This window comes from Hoplias malabaricus, chromosome 1, assembly GCF_029633855.1.
Source record: "Hoplias malabaricus isolate fHopMal1 chromosome 1, fHopMal1.hap1, whole genome shotgun sequence".
NCBI classification, from domain to species: Eukaryota; Metazoa; Chordata; class Actinopteri; order Characiformes; family Erythrinidae; genus Hoplias; species Hoplias malabaricus.
Window position 1 is genome coordinate 33,753,045 of NC_089800.1, and position 26,271 is coordinate 33,779,315.

Below are 26,271 nucleotides of genomic sequence, written 5' to 3' on the forward strand. Positions count from 1 at the left end.
GCAAAAACTATGTAACTTCTCCAAAAGCTGTATACAAGCCCGCATCCCACAGGGAAGCCCTACGAATGAAACTTTGAACGGAGTCGATATCTCGAAAACTGTGGGCGGAGTTAACCGGAAAAGACTGAACGATCCTCAGAATGAAGGGCAGCAAACGTAACACTAGAGGTCTGCATTTCCAGGAGGAAACGCGAGATGTTGCGCCGCCTAAACCCCCGCCCCCCGATCCGCGTCTTTCTCGCTTAAAGCGAGGTCCTCGATACGGTAAACCCGCGTGGGTCACTAGGCGACGCCTATGGTGAAGGAGTTTACTGCTAAGCTGTCGGTAGTGGGATGTTAAGAGAGCACTCTCCCACAGCAGTTTACATTGGACTCTATGGCGCTCTGTAGGCCGTGAATGGAAAACGGGGTCAAAGGTCATGAAGCGGGTGGGCTATCGGCCCATAATTTCACGTGGCGGGACCGTGGACTCTCGGGTCTGCCCGTTTGAATTCTGGTGTCTGTAGCTCGAAAACTGAGCGTGTGAAAGCAGTTTGAAAGTTTGACAAAAGTTTATGGACATTTTTCCATTCATTCCTATAGGAGAAAAGATGAAATTTCAAATGCTTCCTGTGCGAAAACTATGTAACTTTTCTAAAAGCTGTATACAAGCCCGCATCCCACAGGGAAGCTCTACGAAACAAACTTTGAACGGAGTCGATATCTCGAAAACTGTGGGTGGAGTTAACCGGACAAGAATGAACGATCCTCAGAATGAAGGGCAGCAAACGTAACACACTAGATGTTGCGCCGCCTAAACCCCCGTCCCCCGATCCGCGTCTTTCCCGCTTAAAGCGAGGTCCTCGATACGGTAAACCCGCGTGGGTCACTAGGCGACGCTTATGGTGAAGGAGTTTACTGCTAAGCTGTCGGTAGTGGGATGTTAAGAGAGCACTCTCCCACAGCAGTTTACATTGGACTCTATGGAGCTCTGTAGGCCGTGAAAGGAAAACGGGGTCAAAGGTCATGAAGCGGGTGGGTTATCGGCCCATAATTTTACGTGGTGGGACCGTGGACCCTCGGGTCTGCCCGTTTGAGTTCTGGTGTCTCTAGCTCGAAAACTGACCGTGTGACAGCAGTTTGAATGTTTGACAAAAGTTTATGGACATTTTTCCATTCATTCCTATGTGAGAAAAGATGAAACTTCAAATGCTTCCTGTGCGAAAACTATGTAACTTTTCTAAAAGCTGTATACAAGCCCGCATCCCACAGGGAAGCTCTACGAAACAAACTTTGAACGGAGTCGATATCTCGAAAACTGTGGGTGGAGTTAACCGGACAAGAATGAACGATCCTCAGAATGAAGGGCAGCAAACGTAACACTAGAGGTCTGCATTTCCAGGAGGAAACGCGAGATGTTGCGCCGCCTAAACCCCCGTCCCCCGATCCGCGTCTTTCCCGCTTAAAGCGAGGTCCTCGATACGGTAAACCCGCGTGGGTCACTAGGCGACGCTTATGGTGAAGGAGTTTACTGCTAAGCTGTCGGTAGTGGGATGTTAAGAGAGCACTCTCCCACAGCAGTTTACATTGGACTCTATGGAGCTCTGTAGGCCGTGAAAGGAAAACGGGGTCAAAGGTCATGAAGCGGGTGGGTTATCGGCCCATAATTTTACGTGGTGGGACCGTGGACCCTCGGGTCTGCCCGTTTGAGTTCTGGTGTCTCTAGCTCGAAAACTGACCGTGTGACAGCAGTTTGAAAGTTTGACAAAAGTTTATGGACATTTTTCCATTCATTCCTATGGGAGAAAAGTTGAAACTTCAAATGGTTACTGTGCGAAAACTATGTAACTTTTCCAAAAGCTGTATACAAGCCGGCATCCCACAGGGAAGCTCTACGAAACAAACTTTGAACGGAGTCAATATCTCGAAAACTGTGGGCGGAGTTAACCGGACAAGGAATGAAGATCCTCAGAATGAAGGGCAGCAAACGTAACACCAGGAGGAAACGCGAGATGTTGCGCCGCCTAAACCCCCGCCCCCCGATCCGCGTCTTTCCCGCTTAAAGCGAGGTCCTCGATACGGTAAACCCGCGTGGGTCACTAGGCGACGCTTATGGTGAAGGAGTTTACTGCTAAGCTGTTGGTAGTGGGATGTTAAGAGAGCATTGTCCCACAGCAGTTTACATTGGACTCTATGGAGCTGTGTAGGCCGTGAATGGAAAACGGGGTCAAAGGTCATGAAGCGGGTGGGCTATCGGCCTATAATTTTACGTGGTGGGACCTTGGACCCTCGGGTCTGCCCGTTTGAGTTCTGGTGTCTCTAGCTCGAAAACTGAGCGTGTGACAGCAGTTTGAAAGTTTGACAAAAGTTTATGGACATTTTTCCATTCATTCCTATGGGAGTAAAGATGAAAGTTCAAAGGCTTCCTGTGCAAAAACTATGCAACTTTTCCAAAAGCTGTATACAAGCCCGCATCCCACAGGGAAGCTCTACGAAACAAACTTTGAACGGAGTCGATATCTCGAAAACTGTGGGCGGAGTTAACCGGACAAGAATGAACGATCCTCAGAATGAAGGGCAGCAAACGTAACACTAGAGGTCTGCATTTCCAGGAGGAAACGCGAGATGTTGCGCCGCCGAAACCCCCGTCCCCCGATCCGCGTCTTTCCCGCTTAAAGCGAGGTCCTCAATACGGTAAACCCGCGTGGGTCACTAGGCGACGCTTATGGTGAAGGAGTTTACTGCTAAGCTGTCGGTAGTGGGATGTTAAGAGAGCACTCTCCCACAGCAGTTTACATTGGACTCTATGGAGCTCTGTAGGCCGTGAATGGAAAACGGGGTCAAAGGTCATGAAGCGGGTGGGCTATCGGCCCATAGTTTCACGTGCTGGGACCGTGGACCCTCGGGTCTGCCCGTTTGAGTTCTGGTGTCTCTAGCTCGAAAACTGAGCGTTTGACAGCAGTTTGAATGTTTGACAAAAGTTTATGGACATTTCTCTATTCATTCCTATGGGAGAAAGCACGAAATTTCAAATGCTTACTGTGCAAAAACTATGTAACTTTTCCAAAAGCTGTATACAAGCCCGCATCCCACAGGGAAGCTCTACGAAACAAACTTTGAACGGAGTCGATATCTCGAAAACTGTGGGCGGAGTTAACCGGACAAGAACGAACAATCCTCAGAATGAAGGGCAGCAAACGTAACACTAGAGGTCTGCATTTCCAGGAGGAAACGCGAGATGTTGCGCCGCCTAAACCCCCGCCCCCCGATCCGCGTCTTTACCGCTTAAAGCGAGGTCCTCGATACGGTAAACCCGCGTGGGTCACTAGGCGACGCTTATGGTGAAGGAGTTTACTGCTAAGCTGTTGGTAGTGGGATGTTAAGAGAGCACTGTCCCACAGCAGTTTACATTGGACTCTATGGAGCTGTGTAGGCCGTGAATGGAAAACGGGGTCAAAGGTCATGAAGCGGGCGGGGTATCGGCCTATAATTTCACGTGGCGGGACCGTGGACTCTCGGGTCTGCCCGTTTGAATTCTGGTGTCTGTAGCTCGAAAACTGAGCGTGTGACAGCAGTTTGAAAGTTTGACAAAAGTTTATGGACATTTTTCCATTCATTCCTATGAGAGTAAAGATGAAACTTCAAATGCTTACTGTGCAAAAACTATGTAACTTTTCCAAAAGCTGTATACAAGCCCACATCCCACAGGGAAGCTCTACGAATGAAACTTTGAACGGAGTCGATATCTCGAAAACTGTGGGCGGAGTTAACCGGACAAGAATGAACGATCCTCAGAATGAAGGGCAGCAAACGTAACACTAGAGGTCTGCATTTCCAGGAGGAAACGCGAGATGTTGCGCCGCCTAAACCCCCGCCCCCCGATCCGCGTCTTTACCGCTTAAAGCGAGGTCCTCGATACGGTAAACCCGCGTGGGTCACTAGGCGACGCTTATGGTGAAGGAGTTTACTGCTAAGCTGTTGGTAGTGGGATGTTAAGAGAGAACTGTCCCACAGCAGTTTACATTGGACTCTATGGAGCTGTGTAGGCCGTGAATGGAAAACGGGGTCAAAGGTCATGAAGCGGGCGGGGTATCGGCCTATAATTTCACGTGGCGGGACCGTGGACTCTCGGGTCTGCCCGTTTGAATTCTGGTGTCTGTAGCTCGAAAACTGAGCGTGTGACAGCAGTTTGAAAGTTTGACAAAAGTTTATGGACATTTTTCCATTCATTCCTATGAGAGTAAAGATGAAACTTCAAAGGCTTACTGTGCAAAAACTATGTAACTTTTCCAAAAGCTGTATACAAGCCCACATCCCACAGGGAAGCTCTACGAATGAAACTTTGAACGGAGTCGATATCTCGAAAACTGTGGGCGGAGTTAACCGGACAAGAATGAACGATCCTCAGAATGAAGGGCAGCAAACGTAACACTAGAGGTCTGCATTTCCAGGAGGAAACGCGAGATGTTGCGCCGCCTAAACCCCTGCCCCCCGATCCGCGTCTTTCCCGCTTAAAGCGAGGTCCTCGATACGGTAAACCCGCGTGGGTCACTAGGCGACGCTTATGGTGAAGGAGTTTACTGCTAAGCTGTCGGTAGTGGGATGTTAAGAGAGCACTCTCCCACAGCAGTTTACATTGGACTCTATGGAGCTCTGTAGGCCGTGAATGGAAAACGATACATTTTGAATTCCACCTTTAAAAACAATTCCACCTTAAGAAACCCAGAATTGTATTGAAATGTCCACATCACAGGCCAAAAGAGTCTTAAAAGCAAAAAAAGATGGCCAATACATTTTAAATACCACCTTAATAAAAATTCCACCTTAAGAAACCCACAGTTGTATTGACACGTCCACCTTTAAAAATGACCACTTTAAATAAAGCTTAAAATGTCGAAAAGACAGCCAGTATATTGTGAATGAGGTATTCTTTAAAAATTCCACCTTAAGAAACCCTGGATAATTAAGACGTCCCCCTTAAAAATGACCTTTAAAGTGTTACAGACTGCCTGTGTATTTCTGTGGCCCTCACAGCTCTTCCCCTCAGTCTCTGCCTCTGCCCCTCCCCCTCCCCCCTCTGTCTCTCTCACACGCACGCTCACAGAATACAACTGACAGACTCATGATTCAATGAATTTCGACCGGTGGCGCACCTTCCAAAAAACCTCAAATATCTCAAAAACTTTTCCAGGTCCAAAATTGAACGAAGCATACCGTAGCGACAAGGAGAGTCTGGTGCTCGAGATGGTGTAAAAATTTTTGCACTTTGAGCGAGATTTGATGGTGTAATTACGAGTTAAAAACAGGCAAAGTTTTGAAAATCTGCGTGCCGAGCCGCTCTTAAAATACATTGAGCTCTATGGGAGGAAAACCCTCCCAAGTGTGGAACAAAAATTCATAACTCAAGAACGGTATTCTCAAACGGTCTGAAACTTACAAGTGTGAGAAAGGGGAAATTTCTCTACCATTTAAAGTTTAAATGAAGTCTGTAGGTGAAAGTATAAGGAAGTTATGGTGAAATGTTCGGCAGAAAATTGAAAAAGAAAAAAAATAATTTCAATGGGTTCCTATGGGAGCGTACCCACCCTCCGAACAAATGCTTATAGCTCGGAAAGTTTTCCTCACATCACTTAACCGTATATACCGTTGCGACAAGGAGAGTCTGCGGATCGATATGGTATAAAAAATTTGCAGATTAAGTGAGAATTGAGCATGTTATGACGAGTTAAAAACAGGAGAAAATTTTAGAAACCGCACTCTGAGCTGCTCCAAAAATACATTGAACCCTATGGGAGCCGAAACCCTCCCTAGTGCCGAACAAAAATTCATAACTCAAAAACCGTATTTTCAATAATGTTCAAATTTAGAGGTCTTAGAAAGGACAAGTTTCTCTACCATTTAAAATTTAAATGAAGTTTCTAGGTGAAAGTATGAGGAAGTTATGGCAATTTGTTCGGCTGAAAAGTGAAAAACCCGTTTTCTGAGAAGGAATCTACAGTGTATGATGTCACCCACTCTAAGAGCCTCCCATTGAAATGAATGGAGGGATTTTGAAGGAGTGATAGAAAGGGAAGGATGAGTGCAAAAATTCCGAAAACGGAAGTGATGGGAGCCGGTACGCCCGGGTCCGACCGTCTGAAATCCCGTGTCCGTAGCTTGAAAAATGACCGAGTTAGAGCACTTTGAAAATTAATTCCATAGAAATGACTGGGGAAAAACGGAGCGATAAACGAGTGTAGCGGACGAACGAGTGCGGGTATCGGAAAGCTGTATACAAGCCCACATCGTCGCTATAGGACGCACGATTTCCAGGTGGAACGGAGTCGATAGCTCGAAAGCTGCGGGACTAGTTAGGCGGACAAGGAAACGCGGGATAATAAGAATAAAAATAATAATAATATGACTTAAGAAGAACAATATATTGCGCCGCTGCTTAAAGCAGCAGGCGCAACATAACTAGAGGTCTGCATTTCCAGGAGGAAACGCGAGATGTTGCGCCGCCTAAACCCCCGCCCCCCGATCCGCGTCTTTCCCGCTTAAAGCGAGGTCCTCGATACGGCAAACCCACGTGGGTCACTAGGCGACGCTTATGGTGAAGGAGTTTACTGCTAAGCTGTCGGTAGTGGGATGTTAAGAGAGCACTCTCCCACAGCAGTTTACATTGGACTCTGTGGAGCTCTGTAGGCCGTGAATGGAAAACGGGGTCAAAGGTCATGAAGCGGGTGGGCTATCGGCTCTTAATTTTACGTGGTGGGACCGTGGACCCTCGGGTCTGCCCGTTTGAATTCTGGTGTCTCTAGCTCGAAAACTGACCGTGTGACAGCAGTTTGAAAGTTTGACAAAAGTTTATGGACATTTTTCCATTCATTCCTATGGGAGTAAAGATGAAACTTCAAATGGTTACTGTGCGAAAACTATGCAACTTTTCCAAAAGCTGTATACAAGCCCGCATCCCACAGGGAAGCTCTACGAAACAAACTTTGAACGGAGTCGATATCTCGAAAACTGTGGGCGGAGTTAACCGGACAAGAATGAACGATCCTCAGAATGAAGGGCAGCAAACGTAACACTAGAGGTCTGCATTTCCAGGAGGAAACGCGAGATGTTGCGCCGCCGAAACCCCCGTCCCCCGATCCGCGTCTTTCCCGCTTAAAGCGAGGTCCTCGATACGGTAAACCCGCGTGGGTCACTAGGCGACGCTTATGGTGAAGGAGTTTACTGCTAAGCTGTCGGTAGTGGGATGTTAAGAGAGCACTCTCCCACAGCAGTTTACATTGGACTCTATGGAGCTCTGTAGGCCGTGAATGGAAAACGGGGTCAAAGGTCATGAAGCGGGCGGGGTATCGGCCTATAATTTCACGTGGTGGGACCGTGGACTCTCGGGTCTGCCCGTTTGAGTTCTGGTGTCTCTAGCTCGAAAACTGACCGTGTGACAGCAGTTTGAAAGTTTGACAAAAGTTTATGGACATTTTTCCATTCATTCCTATGGGAGTTAAGATGAAACTTCAAATGCTTACTGTGCGAAAACTATGTAACTTTTCCAAAAGCTGTATACAAGCCCGCTTCCCACAGGGAAGCTCTACGAAACAAACTTTGAACGGAGTCGATATCTCGAAAACTGTGGGCGGAGTTAACCGGACAAGAATGAACGATCCTCAGAATGAAGGGCAGCAAACGTAACACTAGAGGTCTGCATTTCCAGGAGGAAACGCGAGATGTTGCGCCGCCGAAACCCCCGTCCCCCGATCCGCGTCTTAAAATGTTGAAAAGACAGCCAGTATATTGTGAATGAGGTCTTTTTTAAAAATTCCACCTTAAGAAACCCTGGATAATTAAGACGTCCCCCTTAAAAATGACCTTTAAAGTGTTACAGACTGCCTGTGTATTTCTGTGGCCCTCACAGCTCTCCCCGTCAGTGTCTGCCTCTGCCCCTCCCCCTCCCCCCTCTGTGTCTCTCTCACACGCACGCTCACAGAATACAACTGACAAACTCACGATTCAATGAATTTCGACCGGGGAGCACCCTCCAAAAAATCACCCGTAGCTCGAAAACTTTTCCCAACCAAAATTGAACGAAGCATACCGTAGCGACAAGGAGAGTCTGGTGCTCGAGATGGTGTAAAAATTTTTGCACTTTGAGCGAGATTTGATGGTGTAATTACGAGTTAAAAACAGGCAAAGTTTTGAAAATTTGCGTGCAGACCCGCTCTTAAAATACATTGAGCTCTATGGGAGGAAAACCCTCCCATGTGTCAAACAAAAATTCATAACTCAAGAACGGTATTCTCAAACGGTCTGAAACTTACAAGTGTGAGAAAGGGGAAATTTCTCTACCATTTAAAGTTTAAATGAAGTCTGTAGGTGAAAGTATAAGGAAGTTATGGTGAAATGTTCGGCAGAAAATTGAAAAAGAAAAAAAAAAATTTCAATGGGTTCCTATGGGAGCGTACCCACCCTCCGAACAAATGCTTATAGCTCGGAAAGTTTTCCCCACATCACTTAACCGTATATACCGTTGCGACAAGGAGAGTCTGGGGATCGATATGGTATAAAAAAATTTGCAGATTAAGTGAGAATTGAGCATGTTATGACGAGTTAAAAACAGGAGAAAATTTTAGAAACCGCACACTGAGCTGCTCCAAAAATACATTGAACCCTATGGGAGCCGAAACCCTCCCTAGTGCCGAACAAAAATTCATAACTCAAAAACCGTATTTTCAATAATGTTCAAATTTAGAGGTCTTAGAAAGGACAAGTTTCTCTACCATTTAAAATTTAAATGAAGTTTCTAGGTGAAAGTATGAGGAAGTTATGGTGATTTGTTTGGCTGAAAAGTGAAAAACCCGTTTTCTGAGAAGGAATCTACAGTGTATGACGTCACCCACTGTAAGAGCCTCCCATTGAAATGAATGGAGGGATTTTGAAGGAGGAATAGAAAGGGAAGGATGAGTGCAAAAAATCTGAAAACGGAAGTGATGGGAGCCGGTACGCCCGGGTCCGACCGTCTGAAATCCCGTGTCCGTAGCTTGAAAAATGACCGAGTTAGAGCACTTTGAAAATTAATTCCATAGAAATGACTGGGGAAAAACGGAGCGATAAACGAGTGTAGCGGACGAACGAGTGCGGGTATCGGAAAGCTGTATATAAGCCCACATCGTCGCTATAGGACGCACGATTTCCAGGTGGAACGGAGTCGATAGCTCGAAAGCTGCGGGACTAGTTAAGCGGACAAGGAAACGCGGAATAATAAAAATAATAATAAAAATAATAATAATAATATGACTTACGGATAACAATATATTGCGCCGCTGCTTAAAGCAGCAGGCGCAACATAACTAGAGGTCTGCATTTCCACGAGGAAACGCGAGATGTTGCGCCGCCGAAACCCCCGTCCCCCGATCCGCGTCTTTCACGCTTAAAGCGAGGTCCTCGACACGGTAAACCCGCGTGGGTCACTAGGCGACGCTTATGGTGAAGGAGTTTACTGCTAAGCTGTCGGTAGTGGGATGTTAAGAGAGCACTCTCCCACAGCAGTTTACATTGGACTCTATGGAGCTGTGTAGGCCGTGAAAGGAAAACGGGGTCAAAGGTCACGAAGCGTGTGGGCTATCGGCCTATAATTTCACGTGGTGGGACCGTGGACCCTCGGGTCTGCCCGTTTGAGTTCTGGTGTCTCTAGCTCGAAAACTGAGCGTGTGACAGCAGTTTGAAATTTTGACAAAAGTTTATGGACATATTTCCATTCATTCCTATGGGACAAAAGATGAAACTTCAAATGCTTACTGTGCGAAAACTATGCAACTTTTCCAAAAGCTGTATACAAGCCCGCATCCCACAGGGAAGCTCTACGAAACAAACTTTGAACGGAGTCGATATCTCGAAAACTGTGGGCGGAGTTAACCGGACAAGAATGAACGATCCTCAGAATGAAGGGCAGCAAACGTAACACGAGATGTTGCGCCGCCGAAACCCCCGTCCCCCGATCCGCGTCTTTCCCGCTTAAAGCGAGGTCCTCGATACGGTAAACCCGCGTGGGTCACTAGGCGACGCTTATGGTGAAGGAGTTTACTGCTAAGCTGTTGGTAGTGGGATGTTAATAGAGCACTGTCCCACAGCAGTTTACATTGGACTCTATGGAGCTCAGTAGGCCGTGAAAGGAAAACGGGGTCAAAGGTCATGAAGCGGGCGGGCTATCGGCCCGTAATTTCACGTGGCGAGACCGTGGACTGTCGGGTGTGCCCGTTTGAATTCTGGTGTCTGTAGCTCGAAAACTGACCGTGTGACAGCAGTTTGAAAGTTTGACAAAAGTTTATGGACATTTTTCCATTCATTCCTATGGGAGTAAAGATGAAACTTCAAATGCTTCCTGTGCGAAAACTATGCAACTTTTCCAAAAGCTGTATACAAGCCCGCATCCCACAGGGCAGCTCTACGAAACAAACTTTGAACGGAGTCGATATCTCGAAAACTGTGGGCGGAGTTAACCGGACAAGAATGAACGATCCTCAGAATGAAGGGCAGCAAACGTAACACTAGAGGTCTGCATTTCCAGGAGGAAACGCGAGATGTTGCGCCGCCTAAACCCCCGTCCCCCGATCCGCGTCTTTCCCGCTTAAAGCGAGGTCCTCGATACGGTAAACCCGCGTGGGTCACTAGGCGACGCTTATGGTGAAGAAGTTTGCTGCTAAGCTGTCGGTAGTGGGATGTTAAGAGAGCTCTCTCCCACAGCAGTTTACATTGGACTCTATGGAGCTCAGTAGGCCGTGAAAGGAAAACGGGGTCAAAGGTCATGAAGCGGGTGGGCTATCGGCCTATAGTTTCACGTGCTGGGACCGTGGACTCTCGGATCTGACCGTTTGAGTTCTGGTGTCTGTAGCTCGAAAACTGAGCGTGTGACAGCAGTTTTAAAGTTTGACAAAAGTTTATGGACATTTTTCCATTCATTCCTATGGGAGTAAACATGAAACTTCAAATGCTTACTGTGCGAAAACTATGTAACTTTTCCAAAAGCTGTATACAAGCCCGCATCCCACAGGGAAGCTCTACGAAACAAACTTTGAACGGAGTCGATATCTCGAAAACTGTGGGCGGAGTTAACCGGACAATAATGAACGATCCTCAGGATGAAGGGCAGCAAACGTAACACTAGAGGTCTGCATTTCCAGGAGGAAACGCGAGATGTTGCGCCGCCTAAACCCCCGCCCCCCGATCCGCGTCTTTCCCGCTTAAAGCGAGGTCCTCGATACGGTAAACCCGCGTGGGTCACTAGGCGACGCTTATGGTGAAGGAGTTTACTGCTAAGCTGTCGGTAGTGGGATGTTAAGAGAGCACTCTCCCACAGCAGTTTACATTGGACTCTATGGAGCTCAGTAGGCCGTGAATGGAAAACGGGGTCAAAGGTCATGAAGCGGGTGGGCTATCGGCCTATAATTTCAGGTGGTGGGACCGTGGACCCTCGGGTCTGACCGTTTGAATTCTGGTGTCTGTAGCTCGAAAAATGACCGTGTGACAGCAATTTAAAAGTTTGACAAAAGTTTATGGACATTTTTCCATTCATTCCTATGAGAGAAAAGATGAAACTTCAAATGCTTACTGTGCGAAAACTATGCAACTTTTCCAAAAGCTGTATACAAGCCCGCATCCCACAGGGAAGCTCTACGAATGAAACTTTGAACGGAGTCGATATCTCGAAAACTGTGGGCGGAGTTAACCGGACAAGAATGAACGATCCTCAGAATGAAGGGCAGCAAACGTAACACTAGAGGTCTGCATTTCCAGGAGGAAACGCGAGATGTTGCGCCGCCTAAACCCCTGCCCCCCGATCCGCGTCTTTCCCGCTTAAAGCGAGGTCCTCGACACGGTAAACCCGCGTGGGTCACTAGGCGACGCTTATGGTGAAGGAGTTTACTGCTAAGCTGTCGGTAGTGGGATGTTAAGAGAGCACTCTCCCACAGCAGTTTACATTGGACTCTATGGAGCTCTGTAGGCCGTGAAAGGAAAACGGGGTCAAAGGTCATGAAGCGGGTGGGCTATCGGCCCATAAATTCACGTGGTGGGACCGTGGACTCTCGGGTCTGCCCGTTTGAATTCTGGTGTCTGTAGCTCGAAAACTGACCGTGTGACAGCAGTTTGAAAGTTTGACAAAAGTTTATGGACATTTTTCCATTCATTCCTATGGGAGTAAAGATGAAAGTTCAAATGCTTACTGTGCGAAAACTATGTAACTTTTCCAAAAGCTGTATACAAGCCCGCATCCCACAGGGAAGCTCTACGAGACAAAGTTTGAACGGAGTCGATATCTCGAAAACTGTGGGCGGAGTTAACCGGACAAGAATGAACGATCCTCAGAATGAAGGGCAGCAAACGTAACACTAGAGGTCTGCATTTCCAGGAGGAAACGCGAGATGTTGCGCCGCCGAAACCCCCGTCCCCCGATCCGCGTTTTTCCCGCTTAAAGCGAGGTCCTCGATACGGTAAACCCGCGTGGGTCACTAGGCGACGCTTATGGTGAAAGAGTTTACTGCTAAGCTGTCGGTAGTGGGATGTTAATAGAGCACTGTCCCACAGCAGTTTACATTGGACTCTATGGAGCTGTGTAGGCCGTGAATGGAAAACGGGGTCAAAGGTCATGAAGCGGGTGGCCTATCGGCCCATAATTTTACGTGGTGGGACCGTGGACTCTCGGGTCTGTCCGTTTGAGTTCTGGTGTCTCTAGCTCGAAAACTGACCGTGTGACAGCAGTTTGAAAGTTTGACAAAAGTTTATGGACATTTTTCCATTCATTCCTATGGGAGTTAAGATGAAACTTCAAATGCTTACTGTGCGAAAACTATGTAACTTTTCCAAAAGCTGTATACAAGCCCGCATCACACAGGGCAGCTCTACGAAACAAACTTTGAACGGAGTCGATTTCTCGAAAACTGTGGGCGGAGTTAACCGGACAAGAATGAACGATCCTCAGAATGAAGGGCAGCAAACGTAACACTAGAGGTCTGCATTTCCAGGAGGAAACGCGAGATGTTGCGCCGCCTAAACCCCCGTCCCCCGATCCGCGTCTTTCCCGCTTAAAGCGAGGTCCTCGATACGGTAAACCCGCGTGGGTCACTAGGCGACGCTTATGGTGAAGGAGTTTACTGCTAAGTTGTCGGTAGTGGGATGTTAAGAGAGCACTCTCCCACAGCAGTTTACATTGGACTCTATGGAGCTCTGTAGGCCGTGAAAGGAAAACGGGGTCAAAGGTCATGAAGCGGGTGGGCTATCGGCCTATAATTTCACGTGGCAGGACCGTGGACTCTCGGGTCTGCCCGTTTGAATTCTGGTGTCTCTAGCTCGAAAACTGACTGTGTGACAGCAGTTTTAAAGTTTGACAAAAGTTTATGGACATTTTTCCATTCATTCCTATGGGAGTTAAGATGAAACTTCAAATGCTTACTGTGCGAAAACTATGTAACTTTTCCAAAAGCTGTATACAAGCCCGCATCCCACAGGGAAGCTCTACGAGACAAACTTTGAACGGAGTCTATATCTCGAAAACTGTGGGCGGAGTTAACCGGACAAGAATGAACGATCCTCAGAATGAAGGGCAGCAAACGTAACACTAGAGGTCTGCATTTCCAGGAGGAAACGCGAGATGTTGCGCCGCCTAAACCCCCGTCCCCCGATCCGCGTCTTTCCCGCTTAAAGCGAGGTCCTCGATACGATAAACCCACGTGGGTCACTAGGCGACGCTTATGGTGAAGGAGTTTACTGCTAAGCTGTCGGTAGTGGGATGTTAAGAGAGCACTCTCCCACAGCAGTTTACATTGAACTCTATGGAGCTCTGTAGGCCGTGAATGGAAAACGGGGTCAAAGGTCATGAAGCGGGTGGGCTATCGGCCCATAATTTTACGCGGCGGGACCGTGGACCCTCGGGTCTGCCCGTTTGAGTTCTGGTGTCTCTAGCTCGAAAACTGACCGTGTGACATCAGTTTGAAAGTTTGACAAAAGTTTATGGACATTTTTCCATTCATTCCTATGGGAGTAAAGATGAAACTTCAAATGCTTCCTGTGCGAAAACTATGCAACTTTTCCAAAAGCTGTATACAAGCCCGCATCCCACATGGCAGCTCTACGAATGAAACTTTGAACGTAGTCGATATCTCGAAAACTGTGGGCGGAGTTAACCGGACAACAATGAACGATCCTCAGAATGAAGGGCAGCAAACGTAACACTAGAGGTCTGCATTTCCAGGAGGAAACGCGAGATGTTGCGCCGCCTAAACCCCTGCCCCCCGATCCGCGTCTTTCCCGCTTAAAGCGAGGTCCTCGATACGGTAAACCCGCGTGGGTCACTAGGCGACGCTTATGGTGAAGGAGTTTACTGCTAAGCTGTTGGTAGTGGGATGTTAAGAGAGCACTCTCCCACAGCAGTTTACATTGGACTCTATGGAGCTGTGTAGGCCGTGAATGGAAAACGGGGTCAAAGGTCATGAAGCGGGTGGGCTATCGGCCTATAAATTCACGTGGTGGGACCTTGGACCATCGGGTCTGCCCGTTTGAGTTCTGGTGTCTCTAGCTCGAAAACTGAGCGTGTGACAGCAGTTTGAAAGTTTGACAAAAGTTTATGGACATTTATCCATTCATTCCTATGGGAGTAAAGATGAAAGTTCAAAGGCTTCCTGTGCAAAAACTATGCAACTTTTCCAAAAGCTGTATACAAGCCCGCATCCCACAGGGCAGCTCTACGAAACAAAATTTGAACGGAGTCGATATCTCGAAAACTGTGGGCGGAGTTAACCGGACAAGGAATGAAGATCCTCAGAATGAAGGGCAGCAAACGTAACACTAGAGGTCTGCATTTCCAGGAGGAAACGCGAGATGTTGCGCCGCCTAAACCCCCGTCCCCCGATCCGCGTCTTAAAATGTTGAAAAGACAGCCAGTATATTGTGAATGAGGTCTTTTTTAAAAATTCCACCTTAAGAAACCCTGGATAATTAAGACGTCCCCCTTAAAAATGACCTTTAAAGTGTTACAGACTGCCTGTGTATTTCTGTGGCCCTCACAGCTCTCCCCGTCAGTGTCTGCCTCTGCCCCTCCCCCTCCCCCCTCTCTGTCTCTCTCACACGCACGCTCACAGAACACAACTGACAGACTCATGATTCAATGAATTTCGACCGGGGAGCACCCTCCAAAAAATCACCCGTAGCTCGAAAACTTTTCCCAACCAAAATTGAACGAAGCATACCGTAGCGACAAGGAGAGTCTTGTGCTCGAGATGGTGTAAAAATTTTTGCACTTTGAGCGAGATTTGATGGTGTAATTACGAGTTAAAAACAGGCAAAGTTTTGAAAATCTGCGTGCCGACCCGCTCTTAAAATACATTGAGCTCTATGGGAGGAAAACCCTCCCAAGTGTGGAACAAAAATTCATAACTCAAGAACGGTATTCTCAAACGGTCTGAAACTTACAAGTTTGAGAAAGGGGACATTTCTCTACCATTTAAAATTTAAATGAAGTCTGTAGGTGAAAGTATAAGGAAGTTATGGTGAAATGTTCGGCAGAAAATTGAAAAAGAAAAAAAATAATTTCAATGGGTTCCTATGGGAGCGTACCCACCCTCCGAACAAATGCTTATAGCTCGGAAAGTTTTCCCCACATCACTTAACCGTATATACCGTTGCGACAAGGAGAGTCTGGGGATCGATATGGTATAAAAAAATTCAGATTAAGTGAGAATTGAGCATGTTATGACGAGTTAAAAACAGGAGAAAATTTTAGAAACCGCACTCTGAGCTGCTCCAAAAATACATTGAACCCTATGGGAGCCGAAACCGTCCCTAGTGCCGAACAAAAATTCATAACTCAAAAACCGTATTTTCAATAATGTTCAAATTTAGAGGTCTTAGAAAGGACAAGTTTCTCTACCATTTAAAATTTAAATGAAGTTTCTAGGTGAAAGTATGAGGAAGTTATGGCGATTTGTTCGGCTGAAAAGTGAAAAAACGGCTTTTTGCCACTGAAACTACAGTGGATGACATCACCCCCACTCTAAGAGCCTCCCATTGAAATGAATGGAGGGATTTTGAAGGAGGAAAAGAAAGGGAAGGATGAGTGCAAAAATTCCGAAAACGGAAGTGATGGGAGCCGGTACGCCCGGGTCCGACCGTCTGAAATCCCGTGTCCGTAGCTTGAAAAATGACCGAGTTAGAGCACTTTGAAAATTAATTCCATAGAAATGACTGGGGAAAAACAGAGCGAAAAACGAGTGTAGCGGACGAACGAGTGCGGGTATCGGAAAGCTGTATACAAGCCCACATCGTCGCTATAGGACGCACGATTTCCAGGTGGAACGGAGTCGATAGCTCGAAAGCTGTGGGACTAGTTAAGCGGACAAGGAAACGCGGAATAATAAAAATAATAATAAAAATAATAATAATATGACTTACGGATAACAATATATTGCGCCGCTGCTTAAAGCAGCAGGCGCAACATAACTAGAGGTCTGCATTTCCAGGAGGAAACGCGAGATGTTGCGCCGCCGAAACCCCTGCCCCCTGATCCGCGTCTTTCCCGCTTAAAGCGAGGTCCTCGGTACGGTAAACCCACGTGGGTCACTAGGCGACGCTTATGGTGAAGGAGTTTACTGCTAAGCTGTCGGTAGTGGGATGTTAAGAGAGCACTCTCCCACAGCAGTTTACATTGGACTCTGTGGAGCTCTGTAGGCCGTGAATGGAAAACGGGGTCAAAGGTCATGAAGCGGGTGGGCTATCGGCTCTTAATTTTACGTGGTGGGACCGTGGACCCTCGGGTCTGCCCGTTTGAATTCTGGTGTCTCTAGCTCGAAAACTGACCGTGTGACAGCAGTTTGAAAGTTTGACAAAAGTTTATGGACATTTTTCCATTCATTCCTATGGGAGTAAAGATGAAACTTCAAATGGTTACTGTGCGAAAACTATGCAACTTTTCCAAAAGCTGTATACAAGCCCGCATCCCACAGGGAAGCTCTACGAAACAAACTTTGAACGGAGTCGATATCTCGAAAACTGTGGGCGGAGTTAACCGGAAAAGAATGAACGATCCTCAGAATGAAGGGCAGCAAACGTAACACTAGAGGTCTGCATTTCCAGGAGGAAACGCGAGATGTTGCGCCGCCGAAACCCCCGTCCCCCGATCCGCGTCTTTCCCGCTTAAAGCGAGGTCCTCGATACGGTAAACCCGCGTGGGTCACTAGGCGACGCTTATGGTGAAGGAGTTTACTGCTAAGCTGTTGGTAGTGGGATGTTAAGAGAGCACTCTCCCACAGCAGTTTACATTGGACTCTATGGAGCTCTGTAGGCTGTGAATAGAAAACGGGGTCAAAGGTCATGAAGCGGGCGGGGTATCGGCCTATAATTTCACGTGGCGGGACCGTGGACTCTCGGGTCTGCCCGTTTGAATTCTGGTGTCTGTAGCTCGAAAACTGAGCGTGTGACAGCAGTTTGAAAGTTTGACAAAAGTTTATGGACATTTTTCCATTCATTCCTATGAGAGTAAAGATGAAACTTCAAATGCTTACTGTGCAAAAACTATGTAACTTTTCCAAAAGCTGTATACAAGCCCACATCCCACAGGGAAGCTCTACGAATGAAACTTTGAACGGAGTCGATATCTCGAAAACTGTGGGCGGAGTTAACCGGACAAGAATGAACGATCCTCAGAATGAAGGGCAGCAAACGTAACACTAGAGGTCTGCATTTCCAGGAGGAAACGCGAGATGTTGCGCCGCCGAAACCCCCGTCCCCCGATCCGCGTCTTTCCCGCTTAAAGCGAGGTCCTCGATACGGTAAACCCGCGTGGGTCACTAGGCGACGCTTATGGTGAAGGAGTTTACTGCTAAGCTGTCGGTAGTGGGATGTTAAGAGAGCACTCTCCCACAGCAGTTTAAATTGGACTCTGTGGAGCTCTGTAGGCCGTGAATGGAAAACGATACATTTTGAATTCCACCTTTAAAAACAATTCCACCTTAAGAAACCCAGAATTGTATTGAAATGTCCACATCACAGGCCAAAAGAGTCTTAAAAGCAAAAAATGATGGCCAATACATTTTAAATACCACCTTAATAAAAATTCCACCTTAAGAAACACACAGTTGTATTGACACGTCCACCTTTAAAAATGACCACTTGAAATAAAGCTTAAAATGTCGAAAAGACAGCCAGTATATTGTGAATGAGGTATTCTTTAAAAATTCCACCTTAAGAAACCCTGGATAATTAAGACGTCCCCCTTAAAAATGACCTTTAAAGTGTTACAGACTGCCTGTGTATTTCTGTGGCCCTCACAGCTCTTCCCCTCAGTCTCTGCCTCTGCCCCTCCCCCTCCCCCCTCTGTCTCTCTCACACGCATGCTCACAGAATACAACTGACAGACTCATGATTCAATGAATTTCGACCGGGGAGCACCCTCCAAAAAATCACCCGTAGCTCGAAAACTTTTCCCAACCAAAAATGAACAAAGCATACCGTAGCGACAAGGAGAGTCTTGTGCTCGAGATGGTGTAAAAATTTTTGCACTTTGAGCGAGATTTGATGGTGTAATTACGAGTTAAAAACAGGCAAAGTTTTGAAAATCTGCGTGCCGACCCGCTCTTAAAATACATTGAGCTCTATGGGAGGAAAACCCTCCCAAGTGTCAAACAAAAATTCATAACTCAAGAACGGTATTCTCAAACGGTCTGAAACTTACAAGTTTGAGAAAGGGGACATTTCTCTACCATTTAAAATTTAAATGAAGTCTGTAGGTGAAAGTATAAGGAAGTTATGGTGAAATGTTCGGCAGAAAATTGAAAAAGAAAAAAAATAATTTCAATGGGTTCCTATGGGAGCGTACCCACCCTCCGAACAAATGCTTATAGCTCGGAAAGTTTTCCTCACATCACTTAACCGTATATACCGTTGCGACAAGGAGAGTCTGGGGATCGATATGGTATAAAAAATTTGCAGATTAAGTGAGAATTGAGCATGTTATGACGAGTTAAAAACAGGAGAAAATTTTAGAAACCGCACTCTGAGCTGCTCCAAAAATACATTGAACCCTATGGGAGCCGAAACCGTCCCTAGTGCCGAACAAAAATTCATAACTCAAAAACCGTATTTTCAATAATGTTCAAATTTAGAGGTCTCGGAAAGGACAAGTTTCTCTACAATTTAAAATTTAAATGAAGTTTCTAGGTGAAACTATAAGGAAGTTATGGCGATTTGTTCGGCTGAAAAGTGAAAAAACGGCTTTTTGCCACTGAAACTACAGTGGATGACATCACCCCCACTCTAAGAGCCTCCCATTGAAATGAATGGAGGGATTTTGAAGGAGGAAAAGAAAGGGAAGGATGAGTGCAAAAATTCCGAAAACGGAAGTGATGGGAGCCGGTACGCCCGGGTCCGACCGTCTGAAATCCCGTGTCCGTAGCTTGAAAAATGACCGAGTTAGAGCACTTTGAAAATTAATTCCATAGAAATGACTGGGGAAAAACAGAGCGAAAAACGAGTGTAGCGGACGAACGAGTGCGGGTATCGGAAAGCTGTATACAAGCCCACATCGTCGCTATAGGACGCACGATTTCCAGGTGGAACGGAGTCGATAGCTCAAAAGCTGCGGGACTAGTTAAGCGGACAAGGAAACGCGGAATAATAAAAATAATAATAAAAATAATAATAATATGACTTACGGATAACAATATATCGCGCCGCTGCTTACAGCAGCAGGCGCAACATAACTAGAGGTCTGCATTTCCAGGAGGAAACGCGAGATGTTGCGCCGCCGAAACCCCCGTCCCCCGATCCGCGTCTTTCCCGCTTAAAGCGAGGTCCTCGATACGGTAAACCCGCGTGGGTCACTAGGCGACGCTTATGGTGAAAGAGTTTACTGCTAAGCTGTCGGTAGTGGGATGTTAATAGAGCACTCTCCCACAGCAGTTTACATTGGACTCTATGGAGCTCAGTAGGCCGTGAATGGAAAACGGGGTCAAAGGTCATGAAGCGGGTGGCCTATCGGCCCATAATTTTACGTGGTGGGACCGTGGACTCTCGGGTCTGCCCGTTTGAGTTCTGGTGTCTCTAGCTCGAAAACTGACCGTGTGACAGCAGTTTGAAAGTTTGACAAATGTTTATGGACATTTTTCCATTCATTCCTAAGGGAGTAAAGATGAAACTTCAAATGCTTACTGTGCGAAAACTATGTAACTTTTCCAAAAGCTGTATACAAGCCCGCATCCCACAAGGAAGCTCTACGAAACAAACTTTGAACGGGGTCGATATCTCGAAAACTGTGGGCGGAGTTAACCGGACAAGAATGAACGATCCTCAGAATGAAGGGCAGCAAACGTAACACTAGAGGTCTGCATTTCCAGGAGGAAACGCGAGATGTTGCGCCGCCTAAACCCCCGTCCCCCGATCCGCGTCTTTTCCGCTTAAAGCGAGGTCCTCGGTACGGAAACCCTCGTGGGTCACTAGGCCACGCTATGGTGAAGGAGTTGACTGCTAAGCTGTTGGTAGTGGGATGTTAAGAGAGCAGTCTCCCACAGCAGTTTACATTGGACTCTATGGAGCTCAGTAGGCCGTGAAAGGAAAACGGGGTCAAAGGTCATGAAGCAGGTGGGCTATCGGCCCATAAGTTTACGTGGTGGGACCGTGGACCCTCGGGTCTGCCCGTTTGAGTTCTGGTGTCTCTAGCTCGAAAACTGAGCGTGTGACAGCAGTTTGAAAGTTTGACAAAAGTTTATGGACATTTTTCCATTCATTCCTATGGGAGTAAAGATGAAACTTTAAATGCTTACTGTGCGAAAACTATGCAACTTTTCCAAAAGCTGTATACAAGCCCGCATCCCATACGGCAGCTCTACGAGACAAACTTTGAACGGAGTCGATATCTCGAAAACTGTGGGCGGAGTTAACCGGACAAGAATGAACGATCCTCAGAATGAAGGGCAGCAAACGTAACACTAGACGTCTGCATTTCCAGGAGGAAACGCGAGATGTTGCGCCGCCTAAACCCCCGTCCCCCGATCCGCGTTTTTCCCGCTTAAAGCGAGGTCCTCGATACGGTAAACCCGCGTGGGTCACTAGGCGACGCTTATGGTGAAAGAGTTTACTGCTAAGCTGTCGGTAGTGGGATGTTAATAGAGCACTGTCCCACAGCAGTTTACATTGGACTCTATGGAGCTGTGTAGGCCGTGAATGGAAAACGGGGTCAAAGGTCATGAAGCGGGTGGCCTATCGGCCCATAATTTTACGTGGTGGGACCGTGGACTCTCGGGTCTGTCCGTTTGAGTTCTGGTGTCTCTAGCTCGAAAACTGACCGTGTGACAGCAGTTTGAAAGTTTGACAAAAGTTTATGGACATTTTTCCATTCATTCCTATGGGAGTTAAGATGAAACTTCAAATGCTTACTGTGCGAAAACTATGTAACTTTTCCAAAAGCTGTATACAAGCCCGCATCACACAGGGCAGCTCTACGAAACAAACTTTGAACGGAGTCGATATCTCGAAAACTGTGGGCGGAGTTAACCGGACAAGAATGAACGATCCTCAGAATGAAGGGCAGCAAACGTAACACTAGAGGTCTGCATTTCCAGGAGGAAACGCGAGATGTTGCGCCGCCTAAACCCCCGTCCCCCGATCCGCGTCTTTCCCGCTTAAAGCGAGGTCCTCGATACGGTAAACCCGCGTGGGTCACTAGGCGACGCTTATGGTGAAGGAGTTTACTGCTAAGCTGTCGGTAGTGGGATGTTAAGAGAGCACTCTCCCACAGCAGTTTAAATTGGACTCTGTGGAGCTCTGTAGGCCGTGAATGGAAAACGATACATTTTGAATTCCACCTTTAAAAACAATTCCACCTTAAGAAACCCAGAATTGTATTGAAATGTCCACATCACAGGCCAAAAGAGTCTTAAAAGCAAAAAATGATGGCCAATACATTTTAAATACCACCTTAATAAAAATTCCACCTTAAGAAACACACAGTTGTATTGACACGTCCACCTTTAAAAATGACCACTTGAAATAAAGCTTAAAATGTCGAAAAGACAGCCAGTATATTGTGAATGAGGTATTCTTTAAAAATTCCACCTTAAGAAACCCTGGATAATTAAGACGTCCCCCTTAAAAATGACCTTTAAAGTGTTACAGACTGCCTGTGTATTTCTGTGGCCCTCACAGCTCTTCCCCTCAGTCTCTGCCTCTGCCCCTCCCCCTCCCCCCTCTGTCTCTCTCACACGCACGCTCACAGAATACAACTGACAGACTCATGATTCAATGAATTTCGACCGGGGAGCACCCTCCAAAAAATCACCCGTAGCTCGAAAACTTTTCCCAACCAAAATTGAACGAAGCATACCGTAGCGACAAGGAGAGTCTTGTGCTCGAGATGGTGTAAAAATTTTTGCACTTTGAGCGAGATTTGATGGTGTAATTACGAGTTAAAAACAGGCAAAGTTTTGAAAATCTGCGTGCCGACCCGCTCTTAAAATACATTGAGCTCTATGGGAGGAAAACCCTCCCAAGTGTCAAACAAAAATTCATAACTCAAGAACGGTATTCTCAAACGGTCTGAAACTTACAAGTTTGAGAAAGGGGACATTTCTCTACCATTTACAATTTAAATGAAGTCTGTAGGTGAAAGTATTAGGAAGTTATGGTGAAATGTTCGGCAGAAAATTGAAAAAGAAAAAAAATAATTTCAATGGGTTCCTATGGGAGCGTACCCACCCTCCGAACAAATGCTTATAGCTCGGAAAGTTTTCCTCACATCACTTAACCGTATATACCGTTGCGACAAGGAGAGTCTGGGGATCGATATGGTATAAAAAATTTGCAGATTAAGTGAGAATTGAGCATGTTATGACGAGTTAAAAACAGGAGAAAATTTTAGAAACCGCACTCTGAGCTGCTCCAAAAATACATTGAACCCTATGGGAGCCGAAACCGTCCCTAGTGCCGAACAAAAATTCATAACTCAAAAACCGTATTTTCAATAATGTTCAAATTTAGAGGTCTCAGAAAGGACAAGTTTCTCTACCATTTAAAATTTAAATGAAGTTTCTAGGTGAAACTATGAGGAAGTTATGGCGATTTGTTCGGCTGAAAAGTGAAAAAACGGCTTTTTGCCACTGAAACTACAGTGGATGACATCACCCCCACTCTAAGAGCCTCCCATTGAAATGAATGGAGGGATTTTGAAGGAGGAAAAGAAAGGGAAGGATGAGTGCAAAAATTCTGAAAACGGAAGTGATGGGAGCCGGTACGCCCGGGTCCGACCGTCTGAAATCCCGTGTCCGTAGCTTGAAAAATGACCGAGTTAGAGCACTTTGAAAATTAATTCCATAGAAATGACTGGGGAAAAACAGAGCGAAAAACGAGTGTAGCGGACGAACGAGTGCGGGTATCGGAAAGCTGTATACAAGCCCACATCGTCGCTATAGGACGCACGATTTCCAGGTGGAACGGAGTCGATAGCTCGAAAGCTGCGGGACTAGTTAAGCGGACAAGGAAACGCGGAATAATAAAAATAATAATAAAAATAATAATAATATGACTTACGGATAACAATATATTGCGCCGCTGCTTAAAGCAGCAGGCGCAACATAACTAGAGGTCTGCATTTCCAGGAGGAAACGCGAGATGTTGCGCCGCCTAAACCCCCGTCCCCCGATCCGCGTCTTTCCCGCTTAAAGCGAGGTCCTCGACACGGTAAACCCGCGTGGGTCACTAGGCGACGCTTATGGTGAAGGAGTTTACTGCTAAGCTGTTGGTAGTGGGATGTTAAGAGAGCACTGTCCCACAGCAGTTTACATTGGACTCTATGGAGCTGTGTAGGCCGTGAATGGAAAACGGGGTCAAAGGTCATGAAGCGGGTGGGCTATCGGCCTATAATTTCACGTGGTGGGACCGTGGACTCTCGGGTCTGCCCGTTTGAGTTCTGGTGTCTGTAGCTGGAAAACTGACCGTGTGACAGCAGTTTGAAAGTTTGACAAAAGTTTATGGACATTTTTCCATTCATTCCTATGGGAGAAAACACGAAACTTCAAATGCTTACTGTGCGAAAACTATGCAACTTTTCCAAAAGCTGTATACAAGCCCGCATCCCACAGGGAAGCTCTACGAAACAAACTTTGAACGGAGTCGATATCTCGAAAACTGTGGGCGGAGTTAACCGGACAAGAATGAACGATCCTCAGAATGAAGGGCAGCAAACGTAACACTAGAGGTCTGCATTTCCAGGAGGAAACGCGAGATGTTGCGCCGCCTAAACCCCTGCCCCCCGATCCGCGTCTTTACCGCTTAAAGCGAGGTCCTCGATACGGTAAACCCGCGTGGGTCACTAGGCGACGCTTATGGTGAAGGAGTTTACTGCTAAGCTGTTGGTAGGTGGATGTTAAGAGAGCAGTCTCCCACAGCAGTTTACATTGGACTCTATGGAGCTCTGTAGGCCGTGAATGGAAAACGGGGTCAAAGGTCATGAAGCGGGTGGGCTATCGGCCTATAGTTTCACGTGGTGGGACCGTGGACTCTCGGGTCTGACCGTTTGAGTTCTGGTGTCTGTAGCTCGAAAACTGAGCGTGTGACAGCAGTTTTAAAGTTTGACAAAAGTTTTTGGACATTTTTCCATTCATTCCTATGGGAGTAAACATGAAACTTCAAATGCTTACTGTGCGAAAACTATGTAACTTTTCCAAAAGCTGTATACAAGCCCGCATCCCACAGGGAAGCTCTACGAAACAAACTTTGAACGGAGTCGATATCTCGAAAACTGTGGGCGGAGTTAACCGGACAATAATGAACGATCCTCAGAATGAAGGGCAGCAAACGTAACACTAGAGGTCTGCATTTCCAGGAGGAAACGCGAGATGTTGCGCCGCCTAAACCCCCGCCCCCCGATCCGCGTCTTTCCCGCTTAAAGCGAGGTCCTCGATACGGTAAACCCGCGTGGGTCACTAGGCGACGCTTATGGTGAAGGAGTTTACTGCTAAGCTGTCGGTAGTGGGATGTTAAGAGAGCACTCTCCCACAGCAGTTTACATTGGACTCTATGGAGCTCTGTAGGCCGTGAATGGAAAACGGGGTCAAAGGTCATGAAGCGGGCGGGGTATCGGCCTATAATTTCACGTGGTGGGACCGTGGACTCTCGGGTCTGCCCGTTTGAGTTCTGGTGTCTCTAGCTCGAAAACTGACCGTGTGACAGCAGTTTGAAAGTTTGACAAAAGTTTATGGACATTTTTCCATTCATTCCTATGGGAGTTAAGATGAAACTTCAAATGCTTACTGTGCGAAAACTATGTAACTTTTCCAAAAGCTGTATACAAGCCCGCATCCCACAGGGAAGCTCTACGAAACAAACTTTGAACGGAGTCGATATCTCAAAAACTGTGGGCGGAGTTAACCGGACAAGAATGAACGATCCTCAGAATGAAGGGCAGCAAACGTAACACTAGAGGTCTGCATTTCCAGGAGGAAACGCGAGATGTTGCGCCGCCGAAACCCCTGCCCCCTGATCCGCGTCTTTCCCGCTTAAAGCGAGGTCCTCGATACGGTAAACCTGCGTGGGTCACTAGGCGACGCTTATGGTGAAGGAGTTTACTGCTAAGCTGTTGGTAGTGGGATGTTAAGAGAGCACTCTCCCACAGCAGTTTACATTGGACTCTATGGAGCTGTGTAGGCCGTGAATGGAAAACGGGGTCAAAGGTCATGAAGCGGGTGGGCTATCGGCCCATAATTTTACGTGGCGGGACCGTGGACCCTCGGGTCTGCCCGTTTGAGTTCTGGTGTCTCTAGCTCGAAAACTGACCGTGTGACAGCAGTTTTAAAGTTTGACAAAAGTTTATGGACATTTTTCCATTCATTCCTATGGGAGAAAAGATGAAATTTCAAAGGCTTACTGTGCAAAAACTATGCAACTTTTCCAAAAGCTGTATACAAGCCCGCATCCCACAGGGCAGCTCTACGAAACAAACTTTGAACGGAGTCGATATCTCGAAAACTGTGGGCGGAGTTAACCGGACAAGAACGAACGATCCTCAGAATGAAGGGCAGCAAACGTAACACTAGAGGTCTGCATTTCCAGGAGGAAACGCGAGATGTTGCGCCGCCGAAACCCCTGCCCCCTGATCCGCGTCTTTCCCGCTTAAAGCGAGGTCCTCGATACGGTAAACCCGCGTGGGTCACTAGGCGACGCTTATGGTGAAGGAGTTTACTGCTAAGCTGTTGGTAGTGGGATGTTAAGAGAGCACTCTCCCACAGCAGTTTACATTGTACTCTATGGAGCTCTGTAGGCTGTGAATGGAAA